The sequence below is a fragment of the Spermophilus citellus genome, assembly GCF_964194105.1.
Source record: "Spermophilus citellus genome assembly, chromosome: 1".
Classification (NCBI taxonomy): domain Eukaryota; kingdom Metazoa; phylum Chordata; class Mammalia; order Rodentia; family Sciuridae; genus Spermophilus; species Spermophilus citellus.
Window position 1 is genome coordinate 33,973,518 of NC_138182.1, and position 14,359 is coordinate 33,987,876.

General features: G+C 35.5%; 1 protein-coding gene across 1 annotated transcript in view; it reads right to left on the reverse strand.

Moving 5' to 3' along the window:
- The window catches only part of TRPC4 (transient receptor potential cation channel subfamily C member 4), a 207,034-nt gene extending 196,170 nt beyond the window's left edge, over positions 1 to 10,864 (reverse strand). The window contains exon 1 of the mRNA XM_081309016.1: positions 10,174 to 10,864. The gene's annotated coding sequence lies outside the window, so the exon portion shown is untranslated. The remainder of the gene's footprint in view (positions 1 to 10,173) is intronic.
- Positions 10,865 to 14,359: the final 3,495 nt, after the last annotated feature.

A 14,359-nucleotide genomic window follows, 5' to 3' on the forward strand; every position in this document is an offset into this window, starting at 1 on the left:
AATGTGTTTAAAAAAATCAAGCAAAAACTGAGAAAACTGATTACCAATATACACTGAAAAGTATAGTAAGGAGAAATTTTAACCACTCAGAAAGGCTTACTGGTACTAGAAAGAAGAGAGAGCATCTCAAAAGAGCATATGTGGTATCTATAATTATTTTTTAAAAAAACCTAAAAACTAAGGTAGAGGAAAAGAAACATATGAATAATTATTTTTTAAATTAAATCTATCAGGTTCCCTTCCCCTTACCAAATGCATATGTATCATGATATACAAATTTTATTGTTATAAAAGATAAATACACAATCCTTTAAATTTATCTTATGTTACCCTAGGATAGGAAATAAAGAAAAACTAACTCATCAAGAATACAGATAAATATGTATTGAAATATCTTATATTTTTGTTTCCAATAAGTCATAAACACTCAAAGTGTTAATTTTAAGAAAATAAACTGAAATTACTAATTATATAAATGATAGTTAAAATCGTAAACTGTTTTTAAAATAAACAATTAATTATATGGCTTTTTATTTAGACAAGATATTTGAAAATATTCACATGGTGAATATCTTTAATATTTTTCCTTATGATTATAGCAAACACTCATTTTGGTGTAAAACACAAAAAATAGCCCCCAAATGCTAGCACTATCCATGTAATGTTTTTCCCTTCCTAATGGAGCAAGGAGGATAACAGATCATTTTTCCTAACCACAAGAGACAAAGTGCCCTTCTCTATATACCAAGGTACAATGCAACAATCTGAAATTTCCTTCCTTAAAATTCTCTGTTTAAGCCCCTCTTCCTATGGAGTTTTCTTAAACAGATGAGGAGGAAATTTCTATCTCTAATCCAACAGAAACCAATAGAAACGAATAAAGCAATCTTATCAGAAGTCATGATTCAAGGATTTGTAATTATATTTCACCATGAAAACATGATCTTACCACAATTTTCTAAAAGTTCATAAAGGTGAATGTTCATCAAACCCCCCATATATGGAATTAGTCTGCGGTGGTTGAGGCAGAAGGGAATGTGGGTTTACTTGTGGCAACTCCATTGTCATAAACCTCCAGTCAATGAGGGAGCATTGTGATCCCAAGACTAATTACATAATTGAAATCTCCCATCTGTAGGTAGAGGAGTGAAGGAATGCAAGCACTAGATATTATTGAATGTAAACGAACTAAAGGGCAAATGGAACCCTCGAGCAGCCATGGTCTCTGATTTACTTATGTGTCTTTTTAATTATAATTAAAATTATCAAAATAAAATTTGGCACACCCAGGAACATTTCTAAAATACACTGAATTCCAATGCATTTTATAAGTTCTTAGAAAGTTTCATTAAACACTGCCAACATTTGACGCATAATCCTTTTATATATTAAAGATGGGAAGATCTTATTTTGACTCTTAAGACTAGTAGCATTATAAGAAAGTAGCTTGTCTTTCAAAAAACTTTCTTTAAATAAAATGAAATAAATCATGTTTGTTTCAAATACATCTAGGTTATTCACAGATGGTTCATTTCAAACACTCAATTTGTTTACTTTTTTCTCATTTGGGTTGTATATTTGTAAATATTCACATTTTTAAAAAATCAGGCTTACAGATAAAATAGATCTATATTTTGTGTTATCAGTAATTACTGCAATTGATTAAGCTATAAAGAGGCACTTTTCAAAACTGTAATTGCATACAATACTTCAATTTTAGCAATGTAAAAACTAGTGGGAAAGTACTTATTTTATTAACTTATGCTTTAAGTTCTGGTTTTATTTATTCATTACCAAGTACGACAGAATGCAAAGCAATTCTTATTCTTCAAGTTGAAACTGTTGATATTTTTACACGACACGAAAATATTTATCATAAGTACCATTATAATAAAACGGTTTTCTTCATTAAAGCTTCATTTATTCATGAAAGGGTAAAATCATTTGCTGGTTCACTTTGTTCCAAGAACGTGCTGGAGTGCTAAATGAAAATGTGCAGTTCAGCTTTCCAACTAGCTAGCACACTACAAATCAAAATGTTAAGCTGTGAGGTTAAAATGAACCAGATAAGCAAATAAGTCTTTCCCCTCTGCCAACATTTTCATTTTACACAGCACATACACAGGAACACATCATTAAATGTTCTTTCTCCTTAATTTTAGAGGCTGTCAGAGGTTTAGAGGTTGGTACTATGATTATTTCCCATGAGGACTCTCAGAAAGTAAAAAATTCCTGCAAAGAGTGGGTTGTCTCAGGAGTGTACATCCCAACTAAGGTTTTTAAAAAAGATTAATGTAGCTAGACTAAGTAGTCCCTTTCTTGTTTCCAAGATTTCAGACTATGAAAAAGATGGCGTTTGGCGTATGTCTACATTTACAGTATACTTTCAGCCGTACACACAGGAGTTCACAGGAAAATCCAGAGGACTTGAGAACTCCCAGAAGACTCTGAAATGGATTTCAGCCTTCCAAGAATCTCTGGAGCCAAGGTTTTTACCTTCTCCAGCAAAGGGGCAGCATTGTGGAAAGCCAGGTTATTACATTCCTAACATTAAAACTGGTTCCTCTCTGAGCCTTGTTCCATTGTTTTCAAAAGGGTTGAGGCAACATGTGAATATAATGCTACAGATTCTTCCAGACTTTGAAAAACTTACCTCCTAAAATACATAGCCACTGAATGGTAGTTTAGTGTATGTATAAAGGGAAAGCACAATTTTAATAGTGTCAACAATGCTATTTAAATTTAACACAGATTTACAGTTAGAAAACTTAAGTCCTGTTCTTAAAAAAAAATGGTGATTTGTGGCAAAGAGAGTGCATCTGTATTTCTTTCAACATAACCTGTTTTTCATTTGTGGGTTGTTTTAAATCTCATATATGCACTCTACTAATTTTAATATAATTTGTGTTATTTAATAAACTCTTAATTTTCACAATAAAATAAAAGAAGAAAATAAAATTGCAAATATTTGTAGGATAACTTGGACACTGGAATATGCTAAGAGGTTAATAACCATCCTTTGCTTGTGATATTTTAAGAAATGGAAGATCTATTCCTCTCTGTATCCTTAGCATCTAGCAGAGTAATTTTCAGGTATTAAAGTCCTCAGAGAAGTATGTGTGCGTATATACACACACATACACAATCTATCTAGAAAGTCATGTAGCAAGATGTGTGAGACCTGCTTAGAAATATGCTTTTGAATTGATGAACTTCCAAGTCATTCATTACACATCCAACCATTCTGTAGGAACTGATAAATTGGCAAATATATGTGTTGTATATCAAACTCAGGAATAGTGTTTCACTCGTTTTAACCTTCTATTTAGTATTATTATAGTATATGCATATAAAAAATCATACATAAACATATATGTCTATGTGTGTATATATGTATCTACACACAAACTACATATATATATACACACACATATATATGTCCATATACACAATATATATAAACACACATATTGCTCCAGATAAAATTTAAAATGACCCAAACATGCAAACTGCAGCTACTAGAAAGAAAATACATTTAAAGTGAGTCCTTCACTTTACCATAGCATGAAAAATACCTTAACATAAAAAGATATCTTTATATGAAATGCTGCTCATGAAGATGACTACATGTAAAGAATGATGTGTTACCTGTTCTTCATTTAATGTACATTGTGCCTATGCTTTCATCCCTCTATATTAATTTCAGGGATTAATATTAGTGTGTGACCAGTTATTTGAAGGACAACTATGTTGAAATAAAGGGATTCAGCCCAGCAGCTGAGAACAAACCCATTCAATCATCCCTCCATTCACTTATTCTACTCACTCATTCAATGAGCATATATTGGGCGGTAGTTATTCTAATTCTGTGAAAATGAAAATTACAATGCAGTGTGCTATGAATTATCATTTTTGTAGGCACAAGATACTAGCTCACATGTGTTATTTCCACCACCACCATCATAAGCGTAGCAGAGCACCAGAACACTTTTCATAAACCTCACCCCCCCATGATATATATAATAAAAAGACAATAAATAAATAAATAAATCCATGCCACCTACAATAGGACATCATGTTCTTTCCAGCCTGTGACATAAAGTTAAACTTAATTTTCTAAACATAATCACTCCAAAGAAGTCTATGGCTTTCTTTAGTTCAATACACATTCCTCTCGAATACTTGTAACTGTCCTCTTCCAATTCTATCAGCTCGTTTTAAAGTATAATGCAACAAAAATCTTCCCCTAAGAATTCTGCCAGAGCACCATTTAAGTAACAAGCACATTAATAACTGGTTATCTAAATCCTATGACAATGAACATTGTAGGGTTACTAGTTGACTGGAAGTTGTGCTTATTAACTAATTGCAGGAAAATTAGTTTATAGCATAGCATAAGATATAATATGGTACTCATTATACCACACAATAGCAACTTTATTATTATAACCAGCTTCATTACATAAATAAATAGGCTAAAAATCAGCCAAGTGTGGTATTATGAATCTATGAAATAACTTAGTTATGCTTAATTACAGAAGCATAATATTTATGGGAATCTAATTTGGTTACAAACTCACATATTTTTTTAACATCTTCATGGCTTCTTACAGATGTTTACTGTCTAGCTCTGAAGACAGACCTTAACCCACCTGCGAGGCAGAATATAACAAGGGCTTTGCTTGTATTTATACTTGAGACATCTGGAGGAAACTTTCAAAGAGAAGTAATATTGGCTTTCAGTTCTAAATAGGCCTTAGTGCATGGAGAATACTGTGACAGGAAGCACAAAGGAGGAAGTTATTCTGGACAGAGGGTTTTTACCAGGCAAAGCAATAAAAATGGAACCGTTACCCATGTGTCTGTCATTCATCTAGTCATTCAATTATTCATTTACTAATAATCAATAATGTCTACTGAATGGATACCATTTTGTAACAGCATTACATACATTTAAAGACATTCATTATGCCTTCAATTCAATGCCAGTAGACTTTAGACATAATCACATCAGTCTCAAATGAATGCTTAAAAAATACCATGACAAATTAATTAAAATTTGTCACTTTCTGATCAATATCTCCTGGGATATATGAATAAGAATGCCCTTCATTAAATACCAAGGGGCATTAAATTAATTTGGCAATTAAACTTTAAATACAATTAAGACAAAAACATGTGTCTAGAAATTTTATATAACATTTGATAAGATGTGATAGAAACTTAATAGGTCTTTTCTTAACACGATTTTTTAATAAGCCATTTTATTTATAGTCTACAGATGTCCTAAAAGCTTGAAAAGAAATTTTTATTCAGAAGCTATAATCTTATTATCATTTAAAGAAAAATTTGTAACCTTGAATTTTATTCATGAAAATAAATCTTTTTTTCCCCTTTTTAAATAGTATTACATATATATTCAAGAATAAGAACGGAAATAAGGACCTGGGGAAGGAGCTCAGTAGTAATAGTAGTAATAGTAGACCATATGCACAAACATTGGATTTAATCCCCAGCACCAGGCAGGGGTGTGTTTTGACTTTTTAAAAAGAAGGAAATAATTTTGAGAACAACCTGCTTGAAATCATCAGTTTACCTTCTGCTGTACTTCAAAGCTGATGAAACTTTAGTTAACTAAAGATTCTTGTTTCATATTCTATCCCCATGAATGGAATGGTTATGTCCCAATGTAACAGTATTTGAAAAATAAAAGCTACAAATAGTCATAAGAATATAATCAATTTATGGATTTTGTAAAAAGATAATTAACTTTATTTCAGAAATCATAAGAATTAAGTAAAAAAGAATGGAGGCTTTGGAATCAAGTAGACATAGATTCAAAACCCCGATTTATCACAAAGCAGCTTTGTGAATTTGGCAAATTTCGTCTTTCTTGGGTTGTTATAATAATACTTCAGTTTCAAAGTAGATGTGAGGATAACAAGTGTCTAACATAATGTCTGGCATACATTTTGTACCCAAAAATATTGGCTCCCTCCCTTCTTTTCCCTTTCTTTTTTTACATAGTTGTTCCTGTTTCCTATCTTAAGTAAATTCCAACTCTTGATGTTATGGGTTCAAAGAAGTTACTTAGGTGACTTTTTCAACATATTTCAAAACTATAATAACAAACCACAGATAGACTTTAATTGGCATGTATCATTCATTTCTTTGCATTTGTCATTTTTCAAAAAAGAATGCAGCATGCTAGATAAATCTATTCAGGGCATATTTTTAAGTTAATGTTTGAATTAACAGTTCTAATTTTAGTGTAAAACTGTGCCCATGTGTCATCTGTTGTTTCTCAAGAAGCCTTGAGTCTGTGACATGCACTATTTCAAAAATGGGAGACAAAACATAACTAATACTAATGGGGATCATCTAAAGTTTAATTATTATAGAAGATCAACTATTCCAACTATTATCTTTATTTCTTGACCTACTTAAACTGAACTTTCAGAAACATCGAGATTCTTTAAAAATTTAAATACATCACTGCCTTTTGCCAAATAGTTCATAGAACAAGGAAGTTTAAATTAGTATGTTTTCAAGGAATGTGTCTCTAATTTTTAGTGTTTCAAATGAATGGCTTCTTTTCCTAAATATATTTTTATATCATGAATTTATTTTTCCAGTTGTACTAATGTTCTTAGAGATCAGGTCTATATTTGTGCTGATTGAAAAAACATCTCTGGTCAAAATATCCTCAAATCTCTTAAAATATTGAGATCTCAATATGTCTGGGCGGTTTAGAAATAGAAGACATACAGAAATAAAGCTGGTTGTAAAGCAACCAAAGCCCAGTTGAAGTTGGGCTACATTGAACAAGTTGTAACTCTTACAAACTAGAGAGCACAAACTAGGTGAAAAGGCAAGGTTTCAATTTTGAGCTGTTGCCTCAATCTCATGTTTAATGAGAACCAAAAGCTCATAAATACTCTTAATACTCTTTTGCAAGAGTATAAGTCATTGCTACCAGTTTCAATTTTAGCTCAGACATTACAACTTAGGAAGTCAAATGTACATTAGAATCTGAGTTCATATAATATTTGGCAGTGATATTTTGGAAAAAGGAAATGTAACAGTTTATTATGCTTTCCTTTCATCCAGCTTGTTTCAAAAATAAAACAATCACACTTTCATATGGAAATGTTCAGCCCATAGGTTATGGTCCTAGATACTATTTAGTAATTCTCATATATCTACCTTTATTTACAAAAGTCTTCAAGCAGTATTACTTCTAATATTTACTACTGAACAAATGTATCTTTGTTTTTGCTCCAACGAAATGTTAATTAGTAGAGTAAGATTGTTTTAGTTTTTATTTGCCAAACATGTTCATTAACTGAACTGACATAAATTATTTTGGAAATTAAATATGCAGGTATAAAAATATAGTAGAATACTTCCAAAAAATATATGTTTTCTTTTACATATAATGGAAAATCAGTTTGTCTTAAAGTGAATTGTTGTTCTTTAACAGATATTGAATCATGCTTTTTAATAGGATACATTGATAGCATTTAACTAGATGATCAGATATTTTTATGACTTTAGTATCATAAAATAAGAATAAAAATAATGATCATGCATTGTTTTATCTGCAGTTCAGGGACAGCAATTGTTTTCAAGGCTAATAATGCCAAATAGTGAGATTTTTAACACCTACCAGTTCATGAATATATTGATAGACATAGCCATTCAAATATTGAAAGACAGGCTATGTAACTTCCAAATTCATTTTAGGTTGAAATGATGTGATAGTTTATCAAACATAAGTGCATTTAAAAAATTTTTAATTGGCTTCAGTTTCCTGAATGAGGATGTTGGACCAGATAACTTTTTAGTTCTTTAGATGGCTGTAGCTCTCTATGGGGCATGAGAATGTTCGATACATATATATTAAGCCAGACCTTTAAGTTTCCTCTAATATAGAAAGTATAAGAAGCATAATCTCTCCTATTTCCTATTCATGTAAAGTATGAATTGATTAAGATTATGTTCTATAGAAAGTTATTTGGTCTCTTACTACTTTAATAACTCAAATGACCATAAAATTCATATAGAACTTAAACTTGTCATACATAGTCTTCTTTGTGTGTTTTGATCTTGATCTTCTGGAAATAAGTACAACAACAAAATAAATAAATAATAGATAAAATTGAAAAAAAATTAAAGCTTTTAAGTTGTGGAAATCTACTTCATCTCATATCTTGGAGAATGACTATAAGCAAGTAATTTGAAAATGTTCTCATTTTTTAAGATCATTTTCAGAAACACTGTCAATGTTTGACAGCCTTTACCAGGCATGTTTCTTGTGTCTGTCTAGCTTAGGTACTTTATGCTTTGGTGAATGCTTATGTTCTTTAAATTACTTCCAAAGAGGAAGAACTTTCCTAAATTTGCAGTTGCAAATCTTTTGTCATGATTTATCCAACAATATATTTCTTCACTCAGTGAATAGTAAGCAGCTCTTAAGTATCAATCGCATCAATCTGTTAGCGTTTCCTCTTGTGTCTTTCTTGGTATAAATCTGTGCTTTATTCCACAACCTCCAGCACAGCAGAGTACTTGAGTTCAGATCAAAGCTCTATGGAAAGGCAGCCTAACTTAAGCACTGCGCTCTTATTCATAAACAATGCAAATGATTTCTTAATTTTCACCCATACGAGCCTGCATTAATCCAAGAAATTTACAAAAACACTTTAATAAAACTTGCACCGATAGACTGATCTGCATGAATGGCTGTATTAATTCATATAATTTTAAAAATGTTTTGTCAACAATGTCATATTGAATTCTGATTCCAGTTCTGAATTTCTGATATGATTATCCCTATGTCTTATTACTTTTTTCTTTTATATAAGGGTGTGATGTTTCCTGGTCTACTGTCCAGTTGAACAGAAGTAGGCATTACAAATATAACTTTAAATGGCAAACCATAACAGTGATGAAGATTTCAATGGTTTAACATATCCACCCACTCCTACTCTCATTGTCTAACTCAGTTTTACTTTCTAAAAACCCTCCAGTGCTCCCCCTCTCCCTTTCTTGTTCCTTATAGAATTTGTGAAATGCTTTGTGTTGTGGTTACTAAGATAGGAAAGCCAGAAATTATATAATTATATGAGCCCTGGGGGGTTCTTTCTTCTTCTTCCTCCTCTTTTTTCTTTTCTTTTCTTTTTTTTTTTTTTTTTTTTTTAGTTTTACAAGCCTGTTCTAAATTTCTTTTTAATAAAACAACTAAAGCTTGCTTCTATCTCCTCCCACTCATTTGGCTTGGTGCTTACTCTTTAAGTAACTTGCTGCATTTTATAGCAGTGGAATTTAACTGGGAAGGGCCTCCCTAGGAAACCATGTGAACAGGGATACACCACAGTGGATACACCATAGTGAATATAGACAGACAAGATCAGAGCTGCCTCTTCCCAGCTCTCCCACACCCTCCAAGTCTTTCCAATGTCCTCTTGTCTCTAGTCACAAAAGGCAGCTGAGTTCACAGCTGGAACAACAAGTTGTGCCCCGAATCCAAGCATTAACCCAAGTAGCAAACAGGGTCATTGGTTTAATTGGAGCCTCGGTTGCCAGGAGAACTAGGAATCACTAGACTGGGTCCAGCAACACAGAAAAAAGTGCTTCTGTTTCTTGACAGAGCATGAAAATGACGCAGAGTGTAATCGATCGAAAGGATATTGATCACTTTCTTCTTTCCTTCCCCCAGTCTGGTGCCAGAGAGCCAAGGGCTCACTTTATATGTGCCTGGGGGCCATCACAATCTCCATTTTCCCTAAATGCATAAAAGGCTAAAAACAACCACATTCCCCAGCACCACGGCGTGGCTGCAGCTCCTTTGTTTACCATATAAGTCACACCGGGGGTTCACTCCTTGCCCTCTCCCCTACTTTAAAGCCCATTGCAGTGAGAGACTGAGAAGCAACCCCAAACTCTCACTAAGCCCGGATCAACCACAGAAAGCGTCACAGATCTTTTCCCCAACCTTGAAAAGAAACCAACCAGGCTGAGCCTTTTGAACTCATAACCCCCTGGGATGTCCTCCTCCCAGGAGGGAGCTCGTTGGTTTCTCAGGCAGCTGAGAAACTTAACCGAGATCCCCAAAAGAAGGCGAGGCGTAGTTCCCGTCAAATGGAGCGCAGAGGCAAGACCCTCTTTTACCTGCAAAGTTGCAATCTGGAGGCTGAAGTGATGGATCCCGTAGCGGGCGGCACGGGTTCTGCGGCCGGTGAGAGCACGCCCGGTAAATTGCGATGGGATTTCCTTAGTCGCTGCCGAGTTTTGAAGCATTCCAAGGAAAACGCACGAAGCTGGAGCCCACGCAGCTGGCACCGAACTGGGCGGAGTGAGGATGCTCAGAGAGCAAAACCAGGGGAGGCGGGGGAGGGGCGGACCAGGAGAGGGAGATGTGCGCCAAGGGAGCAGAACCTCGCTCACCCCTGCCCCACCGATTCCTCCAGATAAAGTTAGAGTTCCCACGGCCGACAGCGGATGAGCTCACAGTCGGGACCCCGCCCTCGGTTCCCCGCGGCTGCCTGTCTCCGGGTGCGCACCGACTGTACTCGGAAGGGACAGCCCGGGAAGATGAGCGTCCCACGCACGGCTTGCGTGGAGGTGTAGGGAAGCATCAAGCGAACAGTGGCCAACACTCAACCCCCCGCTCTGCTCCCCCTGAAAATCCTCCACTTCCCTGGGCCAGCCGCTTGAGGTCAGCCAGTGGGCAGGGTGGCTCAACGCAAACCAGCCATCATCCTGCCAAGTCGGTGGCGATAACCTACCCCGTGGTCCGGGATGCAAGCCAGACACACCTCCAGGCTTCAGGCCGAGCTCTGAGGGGAGGTAGGACTTTGGTTGAAATCCCTGCTCCCACCCTAGTAAACAAACACCCATGCGGCCGGTTGCTCCACAAGAAAAAAGTAACCCCCCTCAACTCGCAAAGCTTCTTCTCCCACTCCTGCTGCTGCGGGCTTCTGGCACCCCTTCTCCAGTCCTCAAGGTGTCAGACTTTCCCTGCAAGAGCAGGGATGTGGCTTGCCACTGGTGTCAACAATCGAGACAGTCGCAATGAATAAATGATGAGCCACAATGTTCCACCCACCCCCGACCAGCTCGGTCTTTTCAACAGGCATAGGAAATCAGCAAGTTCCCAAATATTAAAATCCAAGACGTGGACCAGCCTAGGAGCGCAGGGTTCTGTGTCTGCAGGTGGTGTGCGCGAGTGAGCAAGTGTGTGTGAGTGAGTGTGTGTGTGTGTGTGTGTGTGTGTGTGTGTTACTGGAATCACCGCCCTGATATAGAGGTAAAGGTTACTTCTCTACTTCTCGGTCAATCTCTTTGGTGTTCCCACAGGATCAGGTCAAAGTGCGGAAAGGAAAAATATATACGATGCGAAAGTTGGCAATAACTTACTTGTAACTGCGATACAGGACTCCCTGTTTGTCTCTCACCACGGAGGCTTCCTTGGTCACAACCCCATGGCCCAGAAAAAGACTTGAGTCAATTTGTAAAATGGTAGCATCCAGGCTGTATTTTGGTATATAGAAATTACCGCCCTCGCGACTCTTCATTTATCCTATTTCCTTTCTTTTTTGAAAGCCTGGGGAACTGCTGTTGTCCATGACATCCCAGCAGATGCCTGCTCCAATTTCTACCGTGTGCAACAGATTAGTGGCAACTCTCTTTCTGGTCCCTGCCACTCACTGTTACACCTGAGAAGCAGTGCTGTGGGAACTACAAGGGGATCAGTGTCTTCCCATGGAATATTCCCCAAGGAATATAAACCGGCAAGCCAGCACCCACAGGCAGAGTCCAAAGCTCCGAAACTCAAAATCAAAGACTTTCCTCTTTGTTTATGTCCCCCTCCCCTTCCAGTTCAAATGAGTACTTTTAGAGTATTACATAAGTAAAGAAGATACAACTAGAGGTCACCCACTGGAGTGACGTGCATGGTGCTTTTTTTCCCTATTAAATCACTTTTTGTATTTTTAATCTTTTTTCCCTAGCTGTTTTTCTCATGGGTTTATCCTGAGGTTGCCTTGACCCCTATTCTCCATTTTCAGAAGCAAGATCTGTGGGCCATCCATCAAAAATCTCAAGGTATATACAGTGAGGCAAACCTGTTGGTTTCTATAATGCCTCTCCAGAGAGAGCAAAAGGATTTTTTCCTTCTCTGAATCTCTTTTTAATCTTTACCAACACACACACACACACACACACACACACACACACACACACACACATACATTGACATCTTAAAATAGCCCTTTACTTTTCCTGGCTTTAAAGGATGACTTTTATAAAATGTGCAAAACATATCTATCTGTAGACATGGTATGAACTTTATAATAAATTCAAGTCCACTTTCTAACAAGGGAAGAGAGACAGTATGTGTGGGAATTTATTTTATGCAATGTAACTGTATTTTGTATTTCTTTGTGAGACAACCTGGTTTCTTGATGATTAGTGTCTTAGAAACAAAAAGTGAAGCTAACATTGATTGATATAATGTTTCATCTGAAAACTGAATTCTACATATCGTGTTTGAGTGCACATCATTAAAAATAAACCTCAGTGGATAGAATCCTACATACTGTGATGAGTGTAGGTCTTTATAATACACTTAAAAATTCATGCAAAGAAAGTGGATCAATCACAACACATACACACTGTTCGCAGAAGTGCTGAACTTTACTTTGCAACCTTAGCATCTGTACCAAGTGTCCCTCCTGTCTTTCTTAGAATTTGTTTTTATAGTAAATATCATGTCTATCGTGATGTCAGTAAGAGACATTTTATCAATTTCCCCTAATTTGTTATTTTTCCCATAAAAACAGTGCCTATGAATCTACAATAAATACAAAATAGAAAAGAACATTGAGGAGAGCTTTAGACATATCAGCTACTAAGCAGGCTGTATTTTGTGGGAAGAGGAATTTCTGTTGATCACTGACCTCCTTTTCAACAGCTTCATGTGATTATTGATTGCCGATCTCACGTCACACAGAAAATGATAAGCTATTACAAGAAAAATTATTTGAAGTCTATCAAAAGAACCCAGTGAACTACATATTCTACAGTCATTAGCAATCCAAAGAGAAGTCCGTTTAGTTATAACAATTTAAGAATAGAGTTGTCATCATTTCACAAACCCGCAAAGCACTTAAAAATGCAATTCATTGAAATCAAAGAAATTTACTATAAAGTGTTATATGCTTATCTGGAATTCAGTTTTCTTTTAACCTTGATTTTAAAAATAAACTAGGATATACTCTCATTTAGAAATTAGCAGGAGACAAATATTGTACTAAAGAATGATAGCAATAAAACAATTCTCTGTAATGTCTTTTCATAGCTAAAATATTGTGGGAATCAGGATCATATTATTTTAGGAATTCAACTTTCAATTTACTTCTAAAAATTATGATTCCATTGATGAGCTGGTATGTAACATGTATGAAGTATTTTTCTTCTAAAAAGTGGGAGAAAGGCAAAGTCACAGAGAAATATATTTGGGAAAATTGATTCTGCATATGTACCAGTATCAACTTTTTAGGCGGTGGTAATGCATCTGAGTACAGTGCCTTCATCAAGGTCTTTGTTGATCTTAGGCAAAATTGGAATATGTGTGGATATTTTCCCTGAAGACTGTGTGACCTGTTTTCTACATCTGTGACCAAGATTCTTTTTTTATTCTGAACAGGGTCCCACCCAAGGCTCCTCACTAAGGCTTACCTTAGCCCTTGATTACCTCAGCCTCGGCTTACCTTTCATTTCAGAGGGTGGCTCCTTCTCCAGAGCTTGGCATCCCCTGCAGTACCATCAGTTGTAACAAGGCCTTGAACCAGTCTGTCTGCTTGGATGATGTCATAAACACAGCTTTCTACCTGTTTTTTTTTATTAAATCATATTTTCTAAGTTACCAATTTTCACCAATAATGATATTTTCAATTGATCACTATAATTTCTTGTGAAGTATTTTTCAAGTTTTGAAAAGGAAAACCATTTTTATACTTTTATTCTCTATTAGAAGATGTTGTTTAAAGCCATTGCACGTACATTTTTGTCTGTACATCCATTTGTATTCTCGGAATATGTTCCTACATTTAGAGTCATACATTAAGATGTGGGGATATCTTAAAGCTCATGACATATGAGGGAGCTTGTTCGATGAAACTGTCATCAACAGGAGGCATATTTATTCTTTTCTCTCTTTATTTTTGCTGACTTGCTATTTGAAAAATAAAAAAAACCTTGCCATTTCAAGCTAATGGATTGTATTACCATAAAAGGTGACTTTTAATGCTTTTCCATATTTATGGAAGATATTTTTCAATTTTTATAGCTCATT